The following is a 12,080-nucleotide window of genomic DNA, read 5'->3' as shown; positions in this document are numbered from 1 at the left end:
CCCGCCACGTCCTCTCCCTCGCCGCCCGGCGTCTCCTCGCCCTCGCCGCCCGACGTCTCCTCGCCCTCGCCGCCCAGCGTGTCCTCTCCCTCGCCGCCCAGCGTGTCCTCTCCCTCGCCGCCCGGCGTCTCCTCGCCCTCGCCGCCCGGCGTCTCCTCGCCCTCGCTGCCCGACGTCTCCTCGCCCTCGCCGCCCAGCGTGTCCTCTCCCTCGCCGCCCGACGTCTCCTCTCCCTCGCCGCCCGGCGTCTCCTCTCCCTCGCCGCCCGACGTCTCCTCTCCCTCGCCGCCCGGCGTCTCCTCTCCCTTGCCGCCCGACGTCTCCTCGCCCTCGCCGCCCAGCGTGTCCTCTCCCTCGCCGCCCGGCGTCTCCTCTCCCTCGCCGCCCGGCGTCTCCTCGCCCTCGCCGCCCGACGTCTCCTCGCCCTCGCCGCCCGGCGTCTCCTCTCCCTCGCCGCCCGGCGTCTCCTCGCCCTCGCCGCCCGACGTCTCCTCTCCCTCCCCGCCCGGCGTGTCCTCGCCCTCGCCGCCCGGCGTCTCCTCTCCCTCGCCGCCCGGCGTGTCCTCGCCCTCGCCGCCCGGCGTGTCCTCGCCCTCGCCGCCCGGCGTCTCCTCCCACGGAGCCCTCTCCTCCTCCCTCCATGTTGTCACCCAGCACGGTTAAAGTTTGATAAGGCTGTTAGATAATGCTTCCCGATGAGGCTGAATTATTGATGGTCTTGTCGGTACGAGGGGCCGGCCAGGCTTTTAGCTCGCCGCGGCTCCGCCTCCTCGCCGTAACTAAGGGACGCCACTCAAACACCCAGAGGATTGAAGCGGAGCAGGCGGCTGAAAATAAAATAAGAGGGCTGCATCCTTTGCTGCACGGCAGCGGGAAGCTGCAGAGACGAAGCTTTGAAGCAGTGAGAGGTGCGACGCTGGTTTATGTTTGGAGGGAACAACAACAACAACAACAACAACAACAACAAGAAGCTCCGGCTGTTTCCATCTCGCTCCTTGTAGCAACACGTTTTTCCTTTTTCTGAGCGAGACGAGACGAGAGCTCGGAGACGGAATGTTCATGACCCTGTGAAGTAATGATAGCGCCTCACGCTGGTCAACGGTGTCTGGTTTGTTTAGGCTCCGCCTTCACCGCGGCGTTTCAAGTGAAAACATCAGCATCATTTTCACTTTGTCGTTTCGGAAATGTTCCGTCTTTTCACAACAACGTTTTGAAAACGATGTCAGTTTACGCAGAAATGCTGAAAACGATGTAGTTGCCATATTGGGCCACTAGTTGGGGCTGTTTGGTGTTTTTTTTTTTTTGTTTTATTAAATGAGACCACACACACACACACACACACACACACACACACACACACACACACACACACACACACACACACACACACACACACACACACACACACACAGAGGACCGTGGTGTGCAGCAAACACTGCGTTTTTGAAAAGTTGCCTTTTCCCCTTGTTTCCATGGAGACGGAGCGTTTCCATTTCGGGATCCGTTTTCGGGACGTTTTGTTTTCAGAGGCTTCTTTTGTTTCGTCTCTTGACCATTTTGCTTCTGGTTTGGTTTCAGTTCTGCTGCTCGACCTGCTGATTTCTGCCATTTTGCATCTCAGGTTGGTGATTTAATCTCTTTGCAGTTTTTTTTCTGTCTCATTCTCATTTGTCATCATTTCACGTTTGATTTTTTTTTTGCCAAATTTTCCTCGTATTTGTTTTTGTTTGTGTGTCTGATTCTGGACATTTTGTGTCTCTCGTGATTTCATTCATCATTTCTTCTGCACTTTGAGCGTTTGTGTTTTAGGTTGGCAGCAGTAAATCATTGTGTTGGATTAGAGTTTCATGTGGTCATTTTTAATGATTTCCACTTTTTTTATTTTTGCCATTTGGCATCCCTTGGTGGTGTTTTATTTTTCTAGCTGAGTTTTTTGCTTTGAGCCATATGTATTTAGATTTTGTGCTTCTTTCTGATAAGGTCATTTGGTCATTGTCGCGACACGTCACAGCCGTTATTCTGCTCCTTCTGTTGTCGTTTTGTCTGATTTTGCATCAGTTTCTGTAGATCCGGATGATTTAAGGCTGATCGTTCCTCCATGACACTGAGTGGTCATAATGTTGTGGCTGGTCCCTGGATTTCTGCAGCAGTAGTATTTCCTCCCTTCCCTTCTTATAGTTTTCTGAGTGTTTGCAGGCTGAGTCAATAGGAAGACGTCCCGCTGAGCCCCGGGAAGCTGTTTACTCTTGTTTTGTGATGTTTGATAGAATGAATTATAAATACATTCATTGTAGAAACGGCCGAACAGAGGAAGTGGATTTAAACGCCTGCGGATCGTTTGCAGTCACAGATAGTGACGCGTCTACGTCGTCTCTCCTCCGAGGGAACAGGACGACGTTTGGAGCAGAACCTCGGTTCCCCCAGCTTCTCTTTTCACCCCGACTGACAACCTGCAGACGCTCCACCGTTTCCCGTCGAGTCGCTCCGGCCTGCGCGGCGGCGGCGTCGGAGTGGAATTCAGCCCTGGGCTGCTAATTGTACGTCCTCGCACGCTGACAGCTGTCCTGCTTCTCCCCGCTCAGCCTCTCATCTTTGTTCCCCGTTCACTCCAACGGCCTCCCGTTTGCATCACAATGGATGCGGCAGAACAAGCTGCTGAAATACCGGCGAGGCGTCTGAATTAGCATGCAGAGTCTCCCCGAGCTTTCAGCGTCCTCCCAAAGAGTTTCAGCTTTCAGCCTCAAAAAGACCAAAGCGGTGAAGAAACGTGGGATTTGGTGAATTTCGGCGTTAATTCTTTGTTTACATGCTGCGCTCTGGATTTCTTATTTCTTCGACGTGTTCCTGACCTTCACCTGGGTTTTGTCTTTTGTTGGGAGTGAAACACGGACTGAGGCCAGCTCCAAGGAGTTTGACCCGCTGGAATATCTTTTAAAATACTTTTGGGGGAAAAAAAGGATCAACCAGGCTGATTGTTGGGTGTGAAACAAGTCGTATGAAATGTGAGACCTGAGTGCAGAAAGAGAGAAACACCGAGCGAGTCCAAGGTAACATAAAAACCTCTGCTTTTCTTTAAATCAAATAGTCTCATTCATTTGATTTACGGAATCTTTCACACTCATTTGAGTCTTTTTTCCCCGATAGTCGCGCCACAAGGCGCTAGAATAAAGTTCAATCTGGAAAAAGGATCTGCGATTTTAAAAAGTTTTGATGAATTTTGTTAAACGGGAAGAAGGTCTTAGAATCCTGAGTCGTCAACAAACAATCTGAAGGCTCAAAGGAAACCAGATTCTACTTCAATCACATCCATCAGACAGGTTCCACTTCCTTCAGCTCAGACTAAAGTTAAACATGGAGTTCCACAGGGTTCTGTCTTAGGACCCATAGTCTTCACTTTATCCAGGCTCCCTGTGGGGAATATTCCCTTCGTCAACTTCCACTGTGATGCAGATGAGCCACAAATCTAATAATCTATGAAACCAGATGATACTGATCAACTTGTTCAACTAGAAGCTTGTCTTAAAGCCCCGCCCACACGAGCCAAAACAATCTTATTTGTCGCCGGCGTCACGATGAACGCGGCTCAACTCCATGTCTGAGGGCATGTAGTACATATGCCAGACCTTCAGGGGGCGCTCTGACACGCCAAATACACAAAAAAATGCAGAAGACACAGAGAAAATATAGAAGTAGACTCCTACTCCTCGAGAAATCCAACAGGTCACCTTATTAACCCTGCTAATATCAGCAGCTTCTGCAGTGCCACCTGGAGCATAGAGTCCGCCATTGTTGTGGTTATTAGGTGACATCACAGACCGTGGCGGAGGGGATGATGACATCATCATTTACCGCAGCTGTGCGTCTTGTCTGTCCACACCTCAACGCCAAACCGGCGTTTTATACTCGTGTTAGAACAACTGGAGTTCAGGCGTCGTGCGGCTGATTAAATAAACCCGGTGCGTTTACGTGAAGCGGCGCTCTGCTGTGGGCGTGGCTACGTCTCTGCTGTGGGCGGAGTCTACGTCTCTGCCGTGGGCGGAGTCTACGTCTCTGGCGGAGTCTACGTCTCTGCTGTGGGCGTGGCTACGTCTCTGCTGTGGGAGGAGGCTACGTCTCTGCTGTGGGCGGAGTCTACGTCTCTGCTGTGGGCGGAGTCTACGTCTCTGCTGTGGGCGGAGTCTACGTCTCTGCTGTGGGCGGAGTCTACGTCTCTGCCGTGGGCGGAGTCTACGTCTCTGGCGGAGTCTACGTCTCTGCTGTGGGCGTGGCTACGTCTCTGCTGTGGGCGTGGCTACGTCTCTGCTGTGGGCGGAGTCTACGTCTCTGCTGTGGGCGTGGCTACGTCTCTGCTGTGGGCGGAGTCTACATCTCTGCTGTGGGCGGAGGCTACGTCTCTGCTGTGGGCGTGGCTACGTCTCTGCTGTGGGCGGAGGCTACGTCTCTGCTGTGGGCGGAGTCTACGTCTCTGCTGTGGGCGGAGTCTACGTCTCTGCTGTGGGCGGAGGCTACGTCTCTGCTGTGGGTGGAGTCTACGTCTCTGCTGTGGGTGTGGCTACGTCTCTGCTGTGGGCGGAGTCTATGTCTCTGCTGTGGGCGGAGTCTACGTCTCTGCTGTGGGCGTGGCTACGTCTCTGCTGTGGGCGTGGCTACGTCTCTGCTGTGGGCGGGGTCTACGTCTCTGCTGTGGGCGGAGGCTACGTCTCTGCTGTGCGTCGTACCGTCGATTTCACCGTTTAACGACCGCGACTGTTTCTGCGTCGGACACAAACGGGACAATTGTTCCCGACAGTCTGCGATCAGGAACGTCTCCACGTCCTTCCAGCGTCGCCTTTCAAACGGATCCTGTCGTTTCCAGACTCTGTGGTGTATTTTTGTTGTTAGTTGTTATTTTTTATTTTCTCTCTTCTGAGATGCTGAAGGTGAAGTTTGTGACCTTAAGAGAGATATTTTGGTTTGGACCTGCAGCCGTCGTCTGTCAGCTTCGTCAGCCGGCGTCACTTTTAAGTAAATAACCCCGAGACGGCTTCGGGAAGAAAATAGGAACGAGCACAAGAAAGCAATTAGGTACAAAGAAACCGGAACAACGAGTCGGACCGGTTCCCCACTGGAAGCGCCGGCGTCTCCGTCTCCTCAGGAACAGACGAGCGGCAGGACGAATAGAAACGGAGAGTCTGAGCCCAAAAACCAGCAAAGCGCCGCCGCCTTCAGCCGCCGTCCCGTCATCGATCGTTTCCTCTGAGACGATCCTCGTAACGTGAAACGCCGTTCATCTGCCGGAGGATTCTTCTGGTCGGAGCCGCGAATCAGAGTAATCTGCCTTTAATCTGTGATATTAGCGTCAAACTGAAGCAGGATTATCAAGTATTTCAACTGACAAATTCAATTAACAAACACTTCTGCTGTCACAATATTAAGACAAACTAAGATTTGATATTTTACCTCCACTTTTACTTCCATTAGTATTATTTAGTATTTAATATTTCATTTGAGCCGCCGCCACCGACGCGTCATCAATCAACACTTCCCTTATCGCCGTCTGGGTACGACTGTGAGCCGTAATCAGTTCGGCTCCACGAGACGTTAATCAGCTCCTAACGCCAAATCATCTCAGCAACAGGAAAAAATGCAATCATGTGACGAGAATTAATGTTAATATTGGTAAATATTTGGCCCCGGAACAGAAACGGAACAGAAACAATTAAACCTGGAGGTTAAAATGTGAAGAATTCTGAACCGTTTTCTTCGAGACGTTAAGAAATTCAATCTGCAAATAGTTTAAATTCAACTTCACCCATGAGCCAGAAGAGCTTCTGTTTAATTTGAGCTAAATGTTTTAGGAGGTTTGAAAGGAGGGAGGAACACAAAGGATCAGAGCTCTTAAACTGGTTTCTATTTGTTTTTCACTGGTTTGAAACCGGATTTAGACTTTACTTAGACCAGGTTTGAAACTAGTTTTGGACTGGATTTAGACAAGGTTTTAATCCCACTCTGAACTGGATTGAAACTCATTTTGAGGAAGGTGAAGATTATGTTTATTACTTAATAATTTGTTTGCGTATTTATTGGTTTGTATCTATTTTACCAACTTTTCACAAAAACTATCAACCCGAATTGCATCAAATCTTCAGGGATGATTTGTCATCATCTCAGGACCGATCTTTTAGATTTTGGAACGCTAGCGGCTAAACGTTTCCGAATAATTTCCCCAAAACTGTGAAAAAGAATTCCCCTGTTAAGTGGATGAAAGAGGCACCTCATGGAGATCAAAGGAGATCAGCGTCTGTTGCCATGGAGACGCTCCCTGCTCAGTGTTTCACAGTGATGTAGCTACCTGACAGGCTAGTTAGCATCGATATGGGCTAACATGCTAGCGATGCTAACTCAGTTCCACAAACAAATGTGGCGTTGGTGATGGTTTGTGCTCTACCGAGTGTAGCTCTAGATTAACGAACAGAATCTATAATATCTCCACGTTAAACCGTAGTTTGTGCATCGTTTTTACCCCGTAAGTAAACTTTGCGTGCTCAGCATCGCCCCCCACAGGCATTCAGCGGTACAGGCCCCTTCACTTCCACCACGATCAGGCAGAACATCTTTTTTAAAATGAGCCGGAAAAAATGACAACGTTTTCTAAAAACAATCCACAAACAACAAGAAGATGAAAGATCGTTCTTGGATTGTTTGACGTGAGCGGAGGTTCGGATCGGGACCGGGACCGGGACGTAGAGAATCTGATGACCAAACAACGGAAATGTTTGGAAGTCATATCTGGAGAACAAATCAGTATTTTAAGAATCATTATTTGTTTTTTCACTTTTGTAAATGTTACTGATTTGACGACTGCTGAGTTTTATCAAGCGGATCAACTTTTCGAATGAAACCTGGACGGTTGTTGAATCTTCTGGAGAAACAAAACAACCGTAGGAAGAATCCACCGATGCTGTTAATGCTGCTGTTAATGCTGGAGTAGAGTTCCTCCGGTTTGTCTCTCTCCTCTCGTTGTCATTAACCGCCACAGCGGGAAGTCGTCTGCAGCTAAAAACAGCTTTGGAGCGCCGGCGCTCGCTACCTGCCCGCCATCGAACGCCAGGCTCTGCGTCCTCGCCGCGCGCTAATAACCAAGTGTTTAGCAGCTTAAGAGGCGGATATTTCCCCCGAGGAGTCGCCGGGAGCGTTCGCGTCGGCCGGAGGGCCTGGCGGCGGCGCCGGGAACCAGAACGGCGGCGTGGAGCCGCCGCCTGTGTAATTAGACGCTTGTTTGCTCACAGATTAGCTAAAAAACACGGGGCGATAATAAGTCGTTGTTATGTTTACGGATTTATCCGCCGCCGCTAATCCGCAAACCAAAGGGAACTTCACTGATCTGAGCGAGCGTTTGAGGCGGACCGGCGCCGTGCAGCGGCGGTCACAGGTTCAATTCCCACCGAAGACAAATAGTCCCACATAACGTGCACGCTGTAAACAATCACAGTCAAATAACAGTAAATCAGCATAAAGTACAGCAGCTGGAGAGTGAAGAGTACCTTATACTTATATTTATATTTATAGAGAAAAAAAACTTTTGAAAGTCGTATTTAGTTCACATCTGCAGGTTTTACTGGATTTAACAAAGTAGTTTTACAGTGTCTCTGGTAATCCCATTACATTTAGACTGGATTAAGACCTGAATGTGGACTCCACCAGGTTCAAGACCTGATTCCAAACTTGACCTAGACCAGGTTTTAAACTAGTTTAAGACCTGGTTTAAGACTGGATTTAGGCCAGGTTTAAAACTACGTTTCTGAAGTAGTTTTGAACTTGTTATAGTCTGGATTAAGACCTGATTTTAGACTTGAATTGGACAATGTTTTAAACTAGTTTCAGACCTGGGTTGAGACCTAGTTTTGTACCGGATTTAGAACTAGCTTTGAACTGGTTAAAGACCCAATTCCACACTTGACGTAGACCATGTTTTAAACTGGTTTAAGACCTGGTTTAAGACTGGATTTAGACCAGATTTAAAACTAATTTTAGACTGGTTTAAGATTGGCTTCAGAACAAGTGTTGGACGGGTTTAGACTTGACTTCGACCAGCTTTATGGTTAAACCGGTGCTGTGCTGTGCAGCGGCGGTTGCAGGTTCAATTCCCACAAAAACAGTCACACAAATCTAGAACACTGTAAAAAAATGTCTCTGTTACAGTCAAATGACAGTAAATCAGCATAAAGTACAGCAGCTGGAGAGTGAAGAGTTCCTTATATTTATATTTCTTGAGAGAAAAAAAATATTAAACGTAGTATTTAGTTCACATCTGCAGGTTTTACTGGATCTAACAAAGTAGTTTTACAGTGTCTCTGGTAAACATGATAACTGCGTTCTGTGGTGTTGGAGCTGCGCTGCTGAACCTGCTGCTCTTCAGGCTGGACGCTGCTCACCAGGCTGGTCCTGATGGTTTTACCTGCAGGCGGCGGCGGTGGCGGCGGCCTCCGCTCGGTGGCGGCGGCCTCCGCTCGGTGCCTCCGCTCGGCGCGGCGCGGCGGCCTCCGCTCGGCGTGGCGGTGGGTCTGGTTAAAGAGTATTGGCGTTCCGTCTCCCGGGACTCATTAGGGCGGATGATTACTCTGCAGGGTGGAGTAATGAAGGGGAGAGGTGCAGCAGGACTACTGGAGCTGCTGGCTCCACCTCGCAGTGGTTTTGTGGATTAAATTCTCGACCCCTCTGGTTTGTGGTTTCTGCCGTCGCCGGATCTCCACTTCCTGGAACAAGATGGAAAATCCTGCCGAGACCAACGAGCAGCGGCGTTCCACCTCCTTCACGTCTCTGACGCGCTGCCATCACTCCAAATACCTCCAAATACCTCCAAATACCTCCAAATACCTCCAAATACCTCCAAATACCTCCAATTACCTCCAAATACCTCCAAATACCTCCAAATACCTCCAAATACCACACTTCTTCCTGGATTTGCTCGGATTTTGTAGTTTTGAGCAGAAACCTTCCGCCGGGTTGAGCTGAACAGATAAATGTTTTTTACATTTTGTTTATTGGAAACTGAGCGGTTCGTTACGTTATTGCGTCATTATTTCCTGAATGAATGAAGTCTTTTATTGGAGAAGGAAACTGAAACTTTAAGTTGGTCTAAAAGTTTCAAAGTAAAATTTGAAAAAAGAAGAATTTTTAAATTATTCACATTTTTTAATCTGAAATTTGACGAATTAAGAATTTTTTTTAAATATCTTTTCATATTTTCTTTATTGAAATGAAACTCTGGTTATAAACTTCTGGCTTTCTCAGATATTGTTCAATCTTTTTATAATTTTTAAGACAAAACAATCACAAGTTAATCACCCCCCCCCCCCCCAGAACATTGGTTGAAAACTATGGGGGTCCCAATAGAAATCCCTGTGGAACACCACAAACTGAAAAAACTGTTTTATTGATAGTTTGTTTATGTGAATACTGCCTAAATATTTTTGAAGTTTCCCCTTTAATCTTTATAAATGTTCTCAATTTCCTTTATTTGTTTCAAACTAAAACAGACCAGATGAAGGTTCTGAACTGGTCTGGTCTGGTCTCGGGTTCGTCAGACTTTAGAAACGCTGCTCCACCTTCTCCACCGTGACGAATGAACTTGGTTCTGTACCGAGTTCATTAGATTTAACAAAGTTTCTGTGACGATCGAAGCTTAATTCAGGTTCTGATGTTCAGGTTCTGATTTGAATGATTCTGCCGTTTGTTGATTTACTGTTGTTCTCTGACTGGAATCGATTTGTACCTGTGGAACCGTGACGCCTGTTTTATCCTCCCACTTTGTTCCAGTGAACAAAATGTGCTGCTGGTGTGTTGAAGCAGTGAAGTAAAGTCCTCAGTGTGGACCTTTGTTCTGGCCGAGGCCCGACTGAAGCAGGATTAATGCCGTCACTCAGCCTGAATGGGGGACCACACAGGCCGGCCCCCGTTAGCATGCAGCACTGGGCTGCTGTCCGGGCTCTGAACCGGGCCGCTGTCCGGGCTCTGAACCGGGCTCTGAACTGGGCCGCTGTCCGGGATCTGAACCGGGCTATGAACCGGGTCACTGTCTGGGCTCTGAACCGGGCCGCTGTCCGGGCTCTGAACCGGGTCGCTGTCCGGTCTCTGAACCGGGCTCTGAACCGGGCTGCTGTCCGGGATCTGAACCGGGCTGCTGTCCGGGCTCTGAACCGGGTCGCTGTCCGGTCTCTGAACCGGGCTCTGAACTGGGCCGCTGTCCGGGCTCTGAACCGGGTCGCTGTCCGGTCTCTGAACCGGGCTCTGAACCGGGCTGCTGTCCGGGATCTGAACCGGGCTGCTGTCCGGGCTCTGAACCGGGTCGCTGTCCGGTCTCTGAACCGGGCTCTGAACTGGGCCGCTGTCCGGGCTCTGAACCGGGTCGCTGTCCGGGCTCTGAACCGGGCTCTGAACTGGGCCGCTGTCCGGGCTCTGAACCGGGTCGCTGTCCGGGCTCTGAACCGGGCTCTGAACTGGGTCGCTGTCCGGGCTCTAAACCGGGTCGCTGTCCGGGCTCTGAACCAGGCTATAAACCGGGCCGCTGTCCGGGCTCTGAACCGGGCCGCTGTCCAGCGCCGGTTCAGGGAAGCGTTCAGCAGCTCGAGGTGTCTGAGGAACATCATGTTCCGCCGCTCCGGGTTTGCTGCTGCTTTTCTCTCCGTTTAAACTCATTTCAGGGGTTTTAAGTGGTTTTGTTAAGATTATTTTAGTTTGGTTCCGGAAGAGCTTCGAGGTTTAAACTGGGTTTGGATTAGACTGTTTTTAATCCAGGTTTAATCCAGAATCTTTTACATCATTTTCAGGGGGAAGCGGGAAGATTTCGTTGAGTTTCGTGTGTCTGAATGGAGCTTGAATTCACTGAAAACACAACTTTTTGAAAACGGCTCTCAAGGAGGAACTTTTGGAAAACTTTCAGGTTGAAGTAGTTTCACACAGAATCTGCTTTCAGACTCATTTTCAGAATAAACAGCCTTTAAACTGGTTTTGAATCATTTTAAGAGTCATGATCATTTGAAAAACTGGTTTTGGACTCGAGTCTCGACTGGTCCACTCTGGATTTGGACTGTTTTTTTTAAATATTTTGGATTTTCAAGCTTTTTTTTCTGCTGTTTCTTGTCTGTTTTCTAAATGAAGCTCTAGATAAATTGTGTTCAGACGTGTTTGGGACAGAATTCTGGCTTCAGACGAGTTTCCAGCTGGTTCCAGAGCTTCTTTAGACGAGTTTCTAACAGGCTCGCTCTACAAATCCGACTTGTTTCTGACTTCAAACACAGTTTATCAACTTTTAGTTTATCAAAAGTTGGTCTCGAAGTTTTTGTTTTCGTCTGTTTATTTATTCTTTTATTCATCTGCTTTGCATGGGAAATTTTTTTTCGCCGTTTTTTGGGATTTATTCGGAAACGGTTTGTTGTTAACGTCCCAAAATGTAAACAGTTGGTCCTTGGTTGGTGTCAAATCCTCTCTGAAAGTCTTGTGCTATTCGGATGAGTAGTTTTTGCAAAAAGTTGGTAAAATACATACAAAAATAATGAGAGAGGCTCCTCATGGAGGACGTCAAAGGAGATCAGCGCCTGTTGCCATGGAGACGCTTCCTGCTCAGTGTTTCACAGTGATGCTGCTACCTGACAGGCTAGTTATTATCTATGAGCTAATGGCTAACATGCTAGTGATGCTAACTCGGTTCTACTCTGGCTCCGTGGTAGAGTCGGTCGTCCTATAACCGGAGGGTTAGTAGTTCGAATCCCACTTTAAAAAAAAAAGTCATTGTCGTCGTATGAATGGTGCAGAAATGTTGGAGGGGGTCGGAGGGGGGCAGCTGTGGCTACAACGTAGCTTAGCATCACTGGTGTGAATGAATCATGGTCTCTGGACGCGCTTTGAGTCGGCGCGAAAGAATCCAAGCCATTATTATTCTTCTTCATCTTATTATTATTAGGTCTGCGCTCTACCGAGTGTAGCTCTAGTTAAACACTGGTTTTAAACAGGATTCACATCCATTTTGGACTTCATGCCAGCAGCAATGTGGTTTATTCACAATACTGAGCAAAGTATTTCAGGTACATTAAGTTCTGGAC

At 48.6% G+C, this 12,080-nt stretch overlaps 1 protein-coding gene across 2 annotated transcripts in view; it reads left to right on the top strand.

Moving 5' to 3' along the window:
* Positions 1–12,080, top strand: part of adgrl2b.1 (adhesion G protein-coupled receptor L2b, tandem duplicate 1) — a 158,803-nt gene that overhangs the window by 19,441 nt on the left and 127,282 nt on the right. Inside the window, exon 2 of one of the 2 annotated variants that reach the window (XM_080483260.1) lies at positions 1,579–1,621. The exons of the other annotated variant lie outside the window; for it this stretch is intronic. The gene's annotated coding sequence lies outside the window, so the exon portion shown is untranslated. The remainder of the gene's footprint in view (positions 1–1,578; positions 1,622–12,080) is intronic. 2 annotated transcript variants of the gene reach the window in all.

This window comes from Lipophrys pholis (assembly GCF_963383615.2).
Source record: "Lipophrys pholis genome assembly, chromosome: 1".
Taxonomy (NCBI): Eukaryota; Metazoa; Chordata; class Actinopteri; order Blenniiformes; family Blenniidae; genus Lipophrys; species Lipophrys pholis.
This window is presented reverse-complemented; position numbering and strand designations above follow the sequence as displayed.